This window comes from Psammomys obesus, unplaced genomic scaffold, assembly GCF_907164565.1.
Source record: "Psammomys obesus unplaced genomic scaffold, mPsaObe1.curated_primary_1811, whole genome shotgun sequence".
Taxonomy (NCBI): Eukaryota; Metazoa; Chordata; class Mammalia; order Rodentia; family Muridae; genus Psammomys; species Psammomys obesus.
Genome location: NW_026596158.1, coordinates 3,608,992 through 3,626,201, shown reverse-complemented (window position 1 = coordinate 3,626,201; position 17,210 = coordinate 3,608,992). Strand labels below are relative to the sequence as shown.

The following is a 17,210-nucleotide window of genomic DNA, read 5'->3' as shown; positions in this document are numbered from 1 at the left end:
AGAAAAAAGCCTCCAAAAGGGACACTCGGTGCCTGGTACAGGAGAAAGGGAAGAAAATGCAGTGTTTACAGACACGTCTGTCTGTCTGTCTGTCTGTCTGTCTGTCTATGATAGGGTTTATAGTCTGATCAAACCCAAGTAGATTTTTTTCCATCGGTTGGTTTTTTTTTAATTACGTGTATGTGTGTACCTTTCTGTGTGTGTGTGCACGTATGTGCGCAGCACCCTTAGAGACCGGTAGTGAGTATTGGATCCCCTTAGAGGTGAAGTTACAGGCAGTGCTGAGCACGTGGAAACCGAACTTAGGTCCCCTAGGAAAGCAGCAAGTGCTGTTTTTAACCCCCTAGCCAGCTCTTCAGCCTCCTAGTTTTTCTTTCCTTTCAAACTCAGTGTGTGGGTCAGGGAACCGTCAGGTGTACATGTGAGTACAGGTCAGAGGCCCAAGGCACTAGGACCCCCGGGGCTAAAGTTACAGGTGGTTGTGAGCTGCCTGATGTGGGTGCTGGGACCTGGACTCGGGGCCTCTGGAAAAGCAGTATGCACTGTCGACCACCGAATCATCTCTCAATTAGTTTTTCTTAAAGACACATGCTGTACCTAGAGCTTCAGGCTCAATCAAGGAAGGTCTCTAGGGGCACTTCACCCAGGTAAGGTAGTGCATTGTTTAATACTCCCGAGGCTGAGGCAGGAGGCTCACAGGTTCAAGGTCAGCCTGGGCTATACAATGAATGAGAGGGCATCCTTGGGCTGCAGAGTGAGCCGCCGGGGTGGGAGCCGGTTGTGTCTAGATTGAAGCTATCTGATACCTTGGTTTTTCTTTATGACCAGTTAGGGCCTAGGGCTGGCCCAACAAACGCTCTGCTGAGGCCTCACTTTTTCAAGTGTGCCCTTCCAAAGAGTGGGTTTTGCTTGGTTGGGGTTTTGTTGGTGGTGGGTTTTTTGTTTGTTTGTTGTTTTGTTGTTGTTGTTGTTTTGAGACAGGGTCTCACTGCATAGCCCTGGCTGTCCTAGAATTTACTATGTAGACCAGGCTGGCCTCGAACTCACAGACACCTACCTGCCTCTGCCTCCTGAGTGCTGGGATTATAGGTATGTGCCACCCCACTCCACCCCACCTGCAAACCACTGAATCGGTGCCAGCAGCTTCCGGGCAGCTGCCTCGTTCCTTACCTGGCACCTACTCAGCGGGTGAAGGGCACTGGTTCACGGAGAGGAGACGCACATCGCAGGCCCTTTCCCACACACCAACAAGGAGGGAATTAGGGAAAGCATGTAAGTACCGCACGCGTGCCAGCCTCTCCTATTGATCACATGTAATTTACATCTTATAAAGATGTGAATTCTTGCGTTCTCACTCCACAAGGAAAATCTCAATGATTTATTCATTTCAAATGAAAAATAGAAGGTAGATGAGAAGAATGAGTTCACAGACTGCCTCGTTCTCGGGGAACTGGTGCAAGGCTCTCTCGAGTAGTGCCCGGAGGCCTCCGTGTTCAAGTCCCTCTAATTAACAAGGTGAATCAGGCGGCAGCTCTCTAATTAGTGGGGGAGACAAGCCAGCAGAAGCAGGCGGGCGGCAGGCGGCACTCGGCCCCGGCCGACAAAGGCACAGCCTGCTCCAAGTAGGGGGGGAAAGCAGATATCGTCTAAATAACTAGAAAAACGAAGGTGTTTGGATGAGGGGGGGAGGCCACCTCACTTCTATTCTCCAGGTTCACCGGGAGGTCTCGAGCATTCTCCAGGACCACTAACCCCTTCCTGAGATGAGGCTGGCCTCAGCTGTCTGGGCTGTCTGTCAGGGCACACCGTCACTTACCACACGAAAGGAATCACCTGGGAGCCGGGGGTGGGAGGGTGCAGCTTGGCATTTGCGTACTCACCTAGCATGCACCAAGCCCTCAGTCGAGTCCCCAACACTACACAAACCAGGGCGTGGTGGCGCACACCCGGAATCCCAGCGCTTGGGAGGTGGAGGCAGAAGGCTGGGAAGTTCAAGGTTACCCTGGACAAGGGGGCATGTTTGAGGTTAGCCTGGGCTATGTGAGACCTTGCCTCAAAAATTAATAATAATAATAAGTAATATTTGTTGTGGTCGGGTGCTTACCCTGAGACCCACTCTCGTGCAGAATGCCTGTGGTTCTCAGCTGTCACATAGAGGTACACAGAAGATCTCCTAGTCATCATGTCAGACTGAAGCTTTGTCTGGCCATTTCCTCCTTGTCCCTGACCACCACGACTACCATCCTCCTCTGTGATTTCATAGAAGTAGGTCAGGCCTAATCTGTCTGTCTTAGATCTTGGTCTGGAAGGAAAAATAAACACCTCATGTGATTTATGGTAGTTTTTGTCTATTTCGGTTCAAGAAACATTTACCCTAATTCCTCGTTCTCTCTGTCTCTGTCTCTCTCTCTCTCTCCCTGCCTCTCTCCTTCCCCCTCCCACCTTTATAAAGATTGATATATTGTTTATGTGCATGGATGTTTTGTGTGAATGTCTGTATGCTCATCACATGCATGTCTGTTACCCGTGGAGGTCAGAGGACGGTGAGGGCCCTGAAACTGGGGCTATGGATGGCCGTGAGCCACCGTGGGGTTGCTGGGAAACAGACTCTGGTCCTTTTTTGAGAGCAGTAATTGTAGGGAGCCACGAAGCCAGCCCCTTCCACCTTTATTGAGACAGGATCTGGCTCTGTCACACAGGCTGGCCACAGACTTGCTCTGTAGCCCAGGCTAGCCTGGCTCTCAATTCTTCTGCCTCAGCCTCCTGAGTGCTGAGGTTACACGTTTTCACCACCACAATCTGGCCTTATTCTTCATGTTTCCTGAAGCTAGGCACGTGTTGCGTGACCTTTCCTTGATGACTTGGCTCCGTGCCATCCAGTCCCACAGGAAACAGCTCAAGGACCCCCCAGGGGAACCAGTGCAAATGCTGCATCCCCAAAGAGAGGCTTTGCCTGGAGCCCCTGGGCCACACTTGGGTAACCAGCCTGGCCCAAGACGAACTGGGCCCCACCTGGAAATGTACCTGGCTTGCTCACTGTGGCTTTGCACTCCCCTGTAGCTGCTTAACCACTAGCCAGAGGCATTCCTCGGTCTTTCTGAGTGTGGTCATGCAGTGAGGCGTCCCCAGGACAACCCTCTGCAGCAGCCAAGACCTCCTGGACCACTGCACAGCTGCGTGGGAGGAGTCCGCCTGGGTGCGGGGACACCGTTCATGCTCACCTCTGAAAGGTGACAGCAGCTGCCCCCTCGTAGACTTAACCAAGGGCTGCGAACAGCCTCCATGTCCTTCACGATCCATCAGCCTTCAGTGGAGAGCGAAGGGCTTTTTCTTCTAGTAGCTGGTAGGTAGATGCCAGGAACCTCTTGTGGGTGGGAACAGTAACTCAGACTCAGACACGACAGCCATCTGTGGACACCATCTCAACACCAAACACCACACAGTGCCTCCTCAGAGCAGGCACTGACATCACTGCCATTTCATAGGCTGAGGAACCAGGTACCAGAATTGCTGAAAGTCTGCCTAGGGCCCGTCACCTAGCAACTATCATAGATGTAGACCTGAACTCGGCTTCTTTAACCCAACCCACACCTGCGCCAGTCCTCTCTCCTCTAAGACTCCTGTTTCTGAGTCTTGAGTCACAAACTATATTGCTTATTGATGTAACAAAATGCCTGGCAAACAGCTGGAGGAAGGAAGGGCTTGTTTCAGCTCACAGTTTATCACAGCTCACAGCTCACGTCTATCACGGTAGGTAGGCATGGCAGCCACAAAGGAGGGAAGGCCGGAGGGGAAATGTTGCCACTCTACCCTCCCCCACACACACCCTTTTATTCAGTTCTCCAGGACCCAAACCTGCAAGATAGTGGCACCCAGCCACATTCAGGCTGTGTCTTCCCTCCCTCAGTTAAATCTCTCTGGAAATGCCCAATAGACACACCCAGAGGTGTGTCTCCTAGGTGATTCTAAATCTAACCAAGTTTGCATGAAAATTAACCATCACACAGACTAAAAGATGTCCCTCTGGAAAGCTCAGGGCCTTTCAATAATAATTTGATCATCAAAGCATCCGATGCTGCAAGGCTCGTGTGCTGAAGGTTACATCCAGCTGGTGGGTCCGAGCATGGAGAGGTGACTGAGTCACCAGAGCTCAGAGACAACCAGCTAACCCCCTGACAGAACCGTGGTTTGACAGCATTATTGGAGAAGGTAGGAAAAGGGGCCTGTTGGAAGGATTAGGTGTGCCCTGGCATTCTTCCCAACACAATGCTCTGCTTCATGGCAGGCCCACAGCAATGGAGCCACCAGGCCATAGGTCGGAACTTCCACGGCCGTGAGCCAATGTAAATTCTTCCTCTTTTAAATTGTTTTGCTCAGGCATTGCATGGTGTTGGAAAACTAACACACCTCTTCAGCCTAGGTAGCCCTCGGCAGCAGACTCTGAACACCAGGGAGCAACTGAGCAATTCTTTGCAATGAATTCTCATTTTGCCTCTCTAGAGAGAAATAAGAGTGACAGGGCTAGAGGTGTGGGGGCGCTTTAACAGGCAGGCTTACCTCTGCTCCCATTACTCACCCCGTAACACAGGGTTTCAAACAAACATAAGGGGCAGAGATCCAAAAAGCAGCCACCAAGGAGGACACTGGTCCAAAAAAGCCACAGGGACCAGTGACCACTTGGGAAGCTCCTCTGTTGCCCCCCCAGACTCCACCCCCCCATGGCAACTTCTAGGCTGAAGTTTTCTGTGAGTTATTTCCTTCATCCGCTTGGCTCAAGGTGAGTTCTAATTGCCACAGTAAGAGAAGTACGAGGTGGGAATTTGAAGAGGTAGCCGGGTTCCCAGGGCTCGGCTGGCCATTGTGCGTGGGTTGGTAAGATATTGAGGGAGTGGGTTAGCCTGGTGAGAGTGGGTTTAAGTTTGCCCCCTGCTTGGACCCTCTCTCTGACTCTCCCGTGTCCATTTGCCTCTCGTTGTGTTGTGATAGTAAGGAAGCCCTTTGCAGGGGCCAAACACATGCTTATGCTGTGTTATTGAACTCCCAAGCGTCCAGAGGCATGGCTACACAAACTTCTTTTTTTATATAAATTACCTAGTGCCTGGTATTCTGCAATATCAACAAAAAAAAAAAAAAAAAACAAGAAAGTGGTTTGTGAAGTATTGGATGCCAAAGAACTCAGGAGGGTATCCACGGATTAGACTCAAAGCCTGTGTCTCTTTCATCTGTGTGAATCTGAGCTTGACAGAAAAGCTGCTGCCGATTCATGTTTCTTTCATAAATTTTTATTCTTTATGCCTTTGGACAAGCCTTTTGCCCTTCCATGGTCTCCGCGTTTTGAATTTACAAAATAAGAGAAAACTTTGTTCGTGTCACTGAATTACTTGCAGAATTAACGCTAATAAAACGAGGCTAGAAAAAGAAGCATGTCAAATTTTGATGAACCAAGGGCTGGAGAGATGCCCCAGTGGCCAAGGGTGCTTCCTGCTCTTGCAGAGGACCAGAATTCTCTTCCCAACACTGCTGTAAGGCAATTCACAGCTGCCTGTAATTCCAGCTCCAAAGGGCCTGACGCCCCCTTCTGGCCTCTGTGTGCACTGCATTCACGTGTGATACACATAACTAATAAAGTCAGTCCTTGAAAAACACAAATAGTTAAAAATGCCTCAACTTTCTTACTGGAAAGTTATTACATGATTAAAATTTCCAAAGGCACAATTTTGTAGAGATCTGCAAAGCACTGAAGTAAACAGAGTTAAATTTATTTATGCTTGGGGCAAAATGATAAACACCCATTTAAGTAAATTATGGTTTGTCTTTAGGAATATCTTTTGGTGCCGATGCCTTATGTATACATACTCTGAGATTCTTATTTTATTCAAAAAGGCCTTTTTTGAACATTTTATTTACTTATTATTATTTTCGTGTGTGTGTGTGTGTGTGTGTGTATGTATGTTTTGTACCATGTGCATGCAGTGCCCACAGAGGCCAGAAGAGGGCGCCAGATACCCTGGGACTAGAGTTACAGACAGTTGTGGTCCCCTGATCCTCTGAAAAGGCAGAATGAATAGATATTAGAGGTGGGGCCTACACAGTGTGGCGTAGGGAGCCAACACAAGTGGACACCGTGAGGGTTTAAAGTCTGAAGCGTCTCCCAAAGGCATTTGAACACTCGGTCCCGAGCTGTTGGTGCTGTTTTGGGAGACCGCGGAGGCTTGGAGATACGGAGCTTAGCTGGCAGGGGTGAATCACTGGGGCAAACGTGAAGGTTATAGTTGCCTCTACTTCGGGCCTAGCTCTGACTGGCCCTCCGGTCAGCCACAGGGATGTGGCCTTACGTTCCTGCCACCATGGACCAAGACACTCCCACTCCAGCGCTTCCCCTGCCATGAAACTGTGAGCCAAGATATAGCCCTAACCCAGTAAGTTGCTTCTGTCTGATATTTTATCAGAGCCATGATAAGGACAGCTAATGATTCTTTAGCTTTTTCTATTGTAACTTTAATTATGTGTATATGTGGGGGGAGGGGTGCACATGGGTGCAGTGCCCTGGGAGGCCAGAAGGTGGCGTTGGATCTCCTGCAACTGGAGTAACAGAGGGTTGTTAGCTGCCTGCGGTGGGTCCTGGGAACGGAACTCAGGTCCTCTTCAAGAGCAGCACACTCTTATTCACTGAGCCACTCCTCTAGCCCCTTAAGGCAGATATTTTTTTAAATTAGAAATTTATAGTCTCACAAATTATAAAATAGAAGTTCGAGATCCAGGCGTGGAGAGGTTGTTTCATTCTGAGAGAGTGAGACAGAGCCTCTTTCGCGTCTCCCTCAGCTTCTGGTAGCCTTTGGCAATCCTTGTCTTTGGCAATCCAGGATCTGTCAGTCAGATATCTCTCTATTAAAACAAAGCGAATTGTGGAGGTACGCATCCATGACCCTTGGGAGGCTGAGGCAGGAGGATTACAAGTTTGAAAACAGCCTGGGCCACACAGTAAGAGTCTGTCAAAAACTTATGTGTGTGGGAAAAAAAAGTGTGTGTGAATAGTGTATAAAATACACACACACACACACACACACACACACACAGAATTATTTCCAGGTAAGTGAGATGGTTTGAATCAGAATGGCCCCCACAGGCCCACAGGATCACCATAGAGTGGAATCATTTGAAAGGATTGGAAAGATTAGGATGTGTGGCCTTGTGGGGGAAGTGTGTCACTGGGAGTGGACTCTGAGGCTTTTAAAGCCTAAGCCAGGCCCAGCGTCTCTCCTCTCCCCTCCCTAACTCGAGGATCAGGATGTAGAGCTCTCAGCTCCTTCTCCAGCACCGTGTCTGCCTGCAGCCATGCTCCCTGCCATGGTGATAATGAGCCAAGCCTCTGAAACTGTAAGCCAGCCCAATCAAGCCCTTCATAAGACTTGCTGTGGTCATGGTGTCTCTTCACAGCCATAGTAGCCTTAACTAAGACAGTACATATTAACTTGGATCAGGCTCCAAGTTAAAACTCTGCTTTTAAATCAGTGTTCAAAAAGTAAGAAGATGCAACCAAAATGAAGAGAGAGAGAGAGCTGGGCACACTTGGGAGGGAGGCAGAGGCAGGAGGATAGATAGGAGTTCAAAGCCAGACTAGCCTACACAGTGAGTTCTATGGATTGAGACCATGTCTCAAAACAGATGAAGGCTGGAGAGATGTCTCAGCTGTTAACAGGACTGGCTGCTCTTCCATAGGACCCAAGTTCGATTCCCAGCACCCACATGGCAGCTCACAGACATCTGTAATTCCAGTTCCAGAGGATCTGATGCCTTCTTCTGGCCTCCCTGGGTACCAGGCATGCGGTACCAGACACACAGACATGCATGCAGAAAAGCACCCACACAAATAAAAATAGACAAAGCTTTCAAAATAAGAAACTAAGGCCACAGAAATGACTAACTGGGTGCTCCCTTCCTGCGTAAGAATGATCCCTTCACTCCGTCTCAGGCAAAGCCGCTGAGAACACATGCCTGTCTGAGCCCTTGTGGTCTTGCTGAATGCAGTCAGCACCTGATTCCCCACCTGTAAGCTCACCATGTCTAGTGCTGACACCTCCGACCGGACATCTAACGCCTTGGCAGGAAGTCGGAGGACCTGCAAGAGCAGCTGCTTGTGGGTGACTTTAGAGACATCGAGTCGGTTTTTATGAGGCTTACCCTGGGGAGGGATTCTTTGGCGAAATAGGATTGCTCCTACTTCCAAAATAAGTGTATATCAAAGCACTGTCTGCTGAACTTTCAGTGCATACAAAGGTTAGTGCACAGCTGTAATCCTGGCCCTTGGGAGCCCGGAGCAGGAGATTTGTGAGTTCTAGAACAGCCTGGGCTAGAGACTGCCGGGAAAGGAAAGAATAGGAGGAATGGGCAGAGGAGGAAGAAAGAGAGAGAGAGGAGACAGTAGAAAATGAAGAAGGGGAAGGGAAGAGAAAGATGAAAAAGGAGGGGAAATGGAGAGAGGAAGAAAATTGTATTTAAAATTTTTGAGCCTTAACCAGGCGTAATGACGTGTAATTCCAGCACTAAGGTAGAGGCAGGCAGATGGCTGTGATTTCAAGGCCAGACTGGTCTACAAAGCAAGTCTAGGACAGCCAAGGCTACACAAAGAAACCCTGTCTTGAAAAAAAATTGAGCCCTCTATTTATCACACAACTGTAATCCTGTGCTCAGCAGGCTGAGGCAGGAGGATCATGAATTCAAGGCCAGCAAACTGGCTCAAAGACAAGATGCTTCAGTCTCATGAGAATGCCATGAGAAAGGAAGCCAAAGCCAAAAGCAGCCACAGCAATCAGGACAGAGAAATGTGCAGCAGCCAACAAGCCCCCCCCCCACCCCCAAAAAGGGACCATCTGAGAGTTCCAGGGGCTCAGGGTGGGGATTCATCTCCTCCAGACCTGAAAGCTGTCAAATCATTGTCAAGTTCAACTTGATCATCTGCAGAATAGCATACACTGAATTCAGGATCTCACCGTGGAGCCAAAGGTGGCCTTGACTTTCTGAATCAGCCTCCAGAGTGCTGGGATTACAGGTGTGTGGCACTTTGGAAGGAAGGAAGGAAGGAAGGAAGGAAGGAAGGAAGGAAGGAAGGGAGGGAGGGAGGGAGGGAGGGAGGGAGGGAAAGAAAGAAAGAAAGAAAGAAAGAAAGAAAGAAAGAAAGAAAGAAAAGGAAGGAAGGAAGGAAGTTAGGAAGGAAGGAAGGAAGGAAGGAAGTTAGGAAGGAAGGAAGGAAGGAAGGAAAGAAAGAAAGAAAGAAAGAAAGAAAGAAAGAAAGAAAGAAAGAAAGAAAGAAAAAAAGAAAAGGAAAGAAACAAAAAGAAAAGGGAAACATTTGTGGCAGGCAAGCATTCTCTCACCAAGCTATGGGCCCAGCCTATTGCCAAATGCAAATGAAGCCACGTGGCGGTGCACACCTTTAATCTCAGCATGTGAGAGACAGAGGCAGGTAATTTCTGTGAGTTTGAGACCAGCTAGAACTTCACAGTAAGACTCTATCTCAAAAATAAATAAATAAAATAAATGAAGCAACACTCTTACCCCCATCTTTAGTAGCTGAAAAGAGTGGTATCAGCTCAGGACCCCCAAGACCAAGTTCTCAGCACAAAGGAGATTTATTTTCCCCAGAGGGACAGAGGGCAGGGAACAGGAGACAAAGAGGAGATAGAGGATGAGGGAGAAGGGCAAGGGAAGAAAGGAGAGGGGGAAGGGACCCAGGAGGGACAAAGGACTGACTGCCTCTGGATAGAGAGGAGACAGATGTGACCCACAGGAAAATGGCAGCTTATAAAGGTAAAATAGAAAACCCCATGTTAGGATGAGGTGTTCAATTTTAATTGGGCATGTTAATTAGATGAGTGAAAGGGGACTTTTGATTGCTGGACTTCAATACTTTGATAGCTGGATCTAGGTTGCCAGCCTCGGGAGGAGGACGTGGCCAAATAAGGATCTAGGCCTTTTTGGCTGGCTTTAGGAATGTAATCTAACAGTTTTTAGCAAAGCAGAGGGAGTGAGGAAGGGCGAGGCCTGCCAGAAACACATGCTTGAGTGGCCAAGTGTCCCTTCATTATCTCCCGAGGCACAGTGTAAATATTCAGAATTCATCCCCTGAGAGAAGACGCTTAAAGGGAGATGGTTCACTGCAGCTGCAGACAGAAATCTTGGTCCACGGTTCCCTTAGCTCTTTATCTTTTTTGGGGGGAGGGGGGCAGGATATGCCACTGGGGTGGGCTTTGGGGTTTCAAAAGTCTCTCTCTGTCTCTGTGTGTATCTCTTGTGTGTGTATCACTGTCTCTGTCTGTCTCTCTGTCAGTCTGTCTGTCTGCCTCATGGTTGTGTCTCCGGTGCTGCTCCAATGCCATGCCTGCTCCCATGCTTCCTGCCATGATGGTGATAGGCACCTGGCCCTCTGGAACTGTCAGCCCCAAATAAACCTTCTCATCTATAAGTTGTCTGGGTCATGACACTTTGTCACAGCAATAGAAAAATAACTAAGACAACAAGGGTAGACATGTACATCTTTCACAATGGTTTCACTTTCCAAAATGAAAGAAGAAACAAACAAGTAAAATTTATGTTTGTGAGGGGGCTGGAGAGATGGCTCAGAGGTTAAGAATACTGGCTGTTCTTCCAAAGGTCCTGAGTTCAATATCCAGAAACCATATGGTGGCTCACAACCATCTATAGTGAGATCTGGTACACAGACAGAATGATGTATAAAGAACAAATAAAATTTTAGAAAAAAAATTTATGTTTGTGTAAGACAATAGAAGAGCTTGAAAGACTTTAACACCAGTTATGTTTAAAGGAAACGGTGATTAGATAGAAAACAGACCCAATTTTTGAAAGCAACAAACAATTAGATAAGTCAAAATTAACACTGGCTGTGTTAAATATAGTGACCTGTTGTGGGGATCGTTTTATTCACAGAAGAAAAATAATGGTCAACAAAGCCTTGGTCAGTAAGGAGGGAAGGGTCTTAGTTACTGTTCAGTCGCTGTGAGAAGACACCAGGACCAAGGCAACTTATAAAAGACAGCACTGAATTGGGGGCTTGCTTACAGCTTCAGGGGGTCAGTCAGTTATCATCATGGTGGGGAGCATGATGGCCGACAGGCAGGCATGACGCAGGAGCAGCAGCTGGAGCTACATCCTGACCCATAAGCAGGAGACACAGAGGGGCGGGGGAGGATGCTTAGCGGGATGGGGTTTTGAAACCCCGTAGCCCATCCCCAGTGAAACACCTCCTCCAATAAGGCTACACCTCTGAATCCTTCCTAAACAGTTCTACCAACTGCTTGGCATTCCAAGATATGAGAACACGAAAGCCATTTGCATTCAGACCACCACAGGGAGCAATAATGTTTTAAGGTTCTACATTTCCCCCTTTTTCTGGAGGAGGGGGAGATAAAAGTACCAATAAAAGGCAGCTATTATATATTGTAAACATGCCTTTAATCCTAGCACTTGCTTGTGCAGAGGCAGATGGATCTCTGAGTTCGAGGTCAGCCTGGTCTACAGCGTGAGTTCCAGGACAGCCGGGATAGCCAAGGCTACACAGAGAAACCTTCCCTGTTTTGACCCTTCTTCCCCCAACCAAAGAAAAAGATTGGACTCAAGCCGAATCTGCAGAGCATGCAGTATCTCTAGAACAACTTTGAAAAGACGGGTCTTACGAAAGATGCTTTTAAAAAGTAGTCTCATGAAACTGGGGGGGTGGGGGGGGATGGCAGAGCGGAGCGGCACGTGAAGCGGAGAGAAGCAAAAACTAGAAAGGCTATGACAAAGAAGCCTGTCCTTGCTGAGTAGGGCCAGTCCTTGGCCCACTGCAGTGGACAAAAGAGCACGTCCGGGAGCTCTCGAAGGCTTTGCTGGCTTCCCCGCCCCCTCCAACATGCTGATCAGCCTGACTCTGAGCAACAACAAGACGAAAAATAGCTCGTGTTCTGGATTAAGCCTCCCCAAAAGCCTCCATGGTACACGCTGCCGCTGGAGGCCATGTTGCTGCTCTTGGTCCCGGCTGCTACCCGGTGGTCTGTGCTCCGGCTGAAAGCCATGCTGATGTCCGTGGACTGTGTCACCACTGGAGACGGTGGAGTGGGTGGGGACAGGGGCTCAATTACCTCTAAGGAGCTGGCTACTGGGCGTTTGACCATCCATGCTCCAATGGCTACATCGGCAACACAAATTAAACTAGGTATATTTTTTAATTCTTTTTTGCAGGGAGGGCACCGGGGTGGGAGGATAGACCCGGGAGAAGTGGGAATCCAGAGTGATGGGGTGCACTGTATGAAATTCCCAAATTAAAAAAAAAAGTTCTCTGTTGGAAAAAAAAAGAAAGAAAAAATAAAGAAAGAAAAGATGTAAAGTGTATTTGACATACAGGTTAACTAAAGAGGAAGCTTTCCATTACTTAGAGTGAACTGTGGTCCAGAAATGGGTAATGGAAAATTCCAGAAATAAGCAATGCATAAGTCTGAAAGTGCATGTCACCACGAAACCTCGCTCCGTCCTGCCTCAGGCAGGAGTACCCCTTTGTCAGGGGTTTCCATGCTGTATATGCTATCTCTCCCTTTGTTACTCAGTAGCCACGGGTTCTCAGGTCAGCTTCAGTGATGCGCTGGTGCTGGCATTAAAGGGACCTTTATTTTATTTAACAATGGCCCCAAGGAGTATCAGAAGTGATCCTGGAGTCTTTATACAATTAATCGTTACGATCGTTACATCTTATCATTAGCTTTTATTGCTATTTTTCTCACTGCGCCTAAGTTAGCAGCTAGGCCTTGTTACAGGTGTGCAGGGCTGGGATAAAATCTGGTGTGAGGAGAGTTCTGCATGAGGTGGAAGTCCACGCATGTTCCAGGGGGGTCTTGGAATGTGCCCTCTGCAGATAAGGGAAGAGAGACTGTTTTAGGTGGACCTAGGAAAAAAAAAAAAAAAGGTTAGATAGCTTTAACCTGATACTAATTTTCTAAAAAAGGCTCGCCGTTTTCAAATTTTTCATAAGCCTTCTGACTCTTTTCTGCAGAACCCTCGGGCAGTTCAGCTGAAGCTGCGCCGTCTTCAGAGGCCTGCCCTGCAACTTCTGCACAGAGTTCTGAGCAGCCCAAGGTCTCCATCTCCAAACTGCGCTTAAACAAAACAAAGCAAAGCAAAACACCGGCAGGCCGGGTCTCTCTAAGTAAGGCAGAATGGCTCAAGAAGTGCTTTCGGGGTAGGGGGGAGCAAAGCACCTGCCAGATGTTCAGGGCGACCTAAGTGCAGATGCCCTATGGGGAAGCCAGGGGCACAGCGTTAGGAACAGGCAGAGATGCGGTGAGGGGTGGGGGTAGATAAGGTGGACAGAGGAAGACACGTATACATACACACGCATGCATCCACACATACATACACATATACAAACACATTCACACACACATACACACCTACACCCACATATACACACATTCACGCATAAACACACACACACACACACACACGTAGAAACTGCTGCTGAGGTGGGGCCAGATGTGAGGCAGCTGTTTACACACATGAGCCCACAGGGACTGTGGCCGCCTGCATCAGATCAGGCCGTTCCATCACGGACAGGGGTGTCTCAGGAGTCCCCACTTCTGGCTGAGGATCTTTCTGCAGTTGGTGTCTGCTACGGCAGGAGAGTCCGTTTTCTTCAGGGATGCGATCCTTGGTGGCTGACAGGCTCCGAGAGACTGGGCCAGCAGGCCCGTGCTTGTGGGGAGCACCAGTTAGACTCTAGGTTATTTTTTTTTAAATAAATGATGGCATAGCACCAAGAGGAGGGGACGCAGGTGGGGGTGGATCAGGGAGGAGCTAGGAGGAAGAAGAGGCCGATGTGATCAGTGGCACGGGACCGAAGCAAGTGGGAGAGCCAACTCTTCTTTATGGTCACACTTGAGAGTTTGTGCTGGAGCTCACCCGAACACACTGCTGTCATAGCCCTCACCTTCACACACATGACCTTCACACACTCATCTCTGTCCTCGTCCCCTGACACAATCGCCCGCCCACCTGCTGCTTGTCCGTCCCCCACCATCACCAGGGAAGTCCCCTCTGAATCACGAACCCCAGAAATGCAAAACCTCGAACTGGGACAAAAAAAAGAATCACAGGCAAAAACATTCATTTTCACTTTTATTGTCCCAGCTGTTACACTGTTAATTGAAACAACCTATTTATTCATAAATAAATGTATTCATAGCAAAAATATGGATAACCAAACCTGAAGTAACCGTCTGTCTGATGATTTTAATTTCTGCCACCTTGGAAAAGTCTTAAATGCCATTATTATTCAGGGGCTGGAAAGGGATTTTTCTTAACTTCCAGTACGATCTGAAGTTTAGTGGAGAAGATAAGGTTTATTTTTAATTTGGTAACTTGGGATGAATTGGTCTGTTTTTGATGTACCAAGCTGAGGAGTCAAAATTACAGGTATAAGGAAACATTTATTATATTCACGCAAACATCTGGTGGTCACAAGAACACTTCCACCAAAAAAGGTCCAGCTGCTTGTGCCATTAAAAGTTTTTATATATCATCTGGGTGTAGAGGCGCACATCTTTGATCCCAGAACTTGGGAGGCAGAGGTAGGTGAATCTCTGTGAGTTCAAAGCCAGCCCTCTACATAGTGAATTCCAGGACAGCCAGAGCTGTATAACTGATACCCTATTTCAAAAAATATATATATAAATAAAAAAGAAAAAGAAAGAGAGAGAAAGAAAATTTAATATATATCAAATACATGCTTTCTGGCAAGACATGATGGTACATGTTTGTAATCCCAGCAAGTTCAAGGCCAAACTCAGGGACACAGCAAGACTCTCAAAGACCAAGCAGGGCCTGGGAGGTGGCTCAGTGAGTAAAGGCGCTTACCACATGTGCCCGATGATGTGAGTGCAATCCCCAGAACCCACAGAGGAAAGGGAGAACTGACTACAGAAAGCTGACCTCTGACCTCTATGGCTCATGTGCACCTGCACGGACATGCGTGTGTGTGTGCACGCACACACACACACACACACACACGTGTTAATAAAATATGAGGATTCGCAGTGCTTCAGAGCACTCTCAGGGAAGATAGAGTTCTGCTCCAAGTACCCAGGTCAGATGGCTCGAAACCGCCTGTATTTCCAGCTCCCAGGGCTCTGCTACACGTGTGTGCACACATGCCCAAAGACCAGAGGGTGGTTTAAGAGTAAATGTAAAAGTTTCTAAATCGCATTTTCCCATGGTGCTGTTTACTCCGAGCTAGCGGCAAATGAAGCAGTCAAAAACAGGAGATGCACTCGAGGAAGTGTGACCAGAGGTAGATGCTACCGAATCGCACCTATCCACTGTGCGGGCATCTGTCCCCTGCCCGTTGCCAAGGCTGCTTCTCAAAACTGCATTCCTCAGTTCCAATGGCTGCTCAGGCACCGGCCAGCACCTCATGCTAATCAAGACTTCTCAGGAGACATGTGACCCATGAAGTCACAGATGAGACGGCCTCCCTGCAGAGAGCATTTTAAGATCCAGAAGGGGGCTGGGATCCTCATCCTTGGCCAGTCACCTCTGCTGGGCGTTCACTCTGCCACAAACCTCTACTGTACCTGTGTCACCAGCGGAGTGCCTCACTTTCTGCCTTGCACATCTAGAAACGAAAGAGACCCAACATGTTGCAGACAACCAAAGTTCTGAGAACAGCTTGGACGCGACCGATAATCTCTCTGGGTGGTATGTAGCTCCTTCTGTTGGAAAATGGACTCCATCTCTTTGGCTTCCCGGAGCTGGCGAGAGAAGCTTTGTGAGAAACACAGGGCAGTTCCCCTCCCATAGTCCTCAGCCCACAGTAAAAACTGGTAAGTACATTAACTGTCAGCACAGAGGTGGTCTCAAACCCACGGGGGTCCAAAGAGCATGGGTTTGCTGTCTCTTACAGGCTCTGAGGGCCTGAACTCTGGGTGTGATTGAGTTGGCCATTCTAGCTCAGGGCTTCTGCCGGGTGTGTATTCTGAGATCAACTAGGGACATTTGACCCAGGAAGGCAAAAAATCCACCCTCAAGTTCCCACCGGCTGCTTGTTGAGGCGTCTATTCCTTTCTGAATAATTGTCACCTCAAGACCAGCCCAAACATGGCTACCAGCTTCCCTCAAAATGAAAGAGGAAGAAGAAGGGAAGAAGAGAATGGCCCCTGGATGGCCTTATCATGGGGTAATTAACGATACCATCCCACCTACCATGTGATGGCTGCCTAAAGTCTGAGGCGGGTCCAATGGCTTAAATGTGAAATGTGCCCCCTCCCCAGGCTCTGATCTGAGCACCTATATAGTTGGCCATGCTGTATTGGTAGGCTGCAGACCTGGCAGGTTAACAGACCTGGGCTGGCTGGGATGGACCTTTGCCAGTTAGACCCACGTTCTGTTCTGGCCACCGAGTAAGGAATGGCAGCCATAAGCCCCATCACTATGGATGAAAATGGGCCAGCCTCCGTACTGTCCTTGTCACAATGGACTGCACCCCCGGAAAGGCTGGGCAAGAATAAACCCCTTCTCCTGTGAGTTGCTTCTGTCGGGCACGTCACCACAGCAACGAGAAACGTAGTGGGAGGTCACCCGGGCTCAGTGGCACAGGCCTGTAATCCCAGCACTCAGGAGGCAGAGGCTGGTGGATCTCTGTGAGTTTGAGGCCAGCCTGATCTACAGAGTGAGTCCAAGAGAGCCAAGGTTACACAGAGAAACTCTGTCTCGAAAAACAAAAGTAAATAAGTTGTGTGAGATCGTTGATCTGGCCCGGCCTCCACCGTTTAAGAGGTGAACCCATCCTGGGGCTGGAGGGATGGCTCGGAGCACTTCAGGACACTTTCCTGGAGGACCCAAGTTCACCTTATAGGTCACAACAACCTGTAACTCCGGCTCCCTCCTCTGGCCTCCCCGTGCAACTGCGAATATGGGGCATATGTTTACACATAGATACACACAACTGCACATGCACAAAAGCTACCTCCTTATAGAACTTCAAGCCCTCCCCCGTCACCAGGATGCATGCCTTCAGTCCCAGCAGAAGCGGGCAGATCTCTTGAGTTCGAGGCCAGCCTGGTCTAGAGAGTGAGTTCCGCAATAGACAGGGCTACACAGAGAACCCCTGTCTCAAAACAGTACAATACAATACAATACAATACAATACAATACAATACAATACAATA

At 48.5% G+C, this 17,210-nt stretch overlaps 1 pseudogene; it reads left to right on the top strand.

The window, feature by feature from the left end:
* Positions 1–12,012: 12,012 nt before the first annotated feature.
* Positions 12,013–17,210, top strand: part of LOC129667205 (40S ribosomal protein S2-like) — an 18,496-nt pseudogene continuing 13,298 nt past the window's right edge.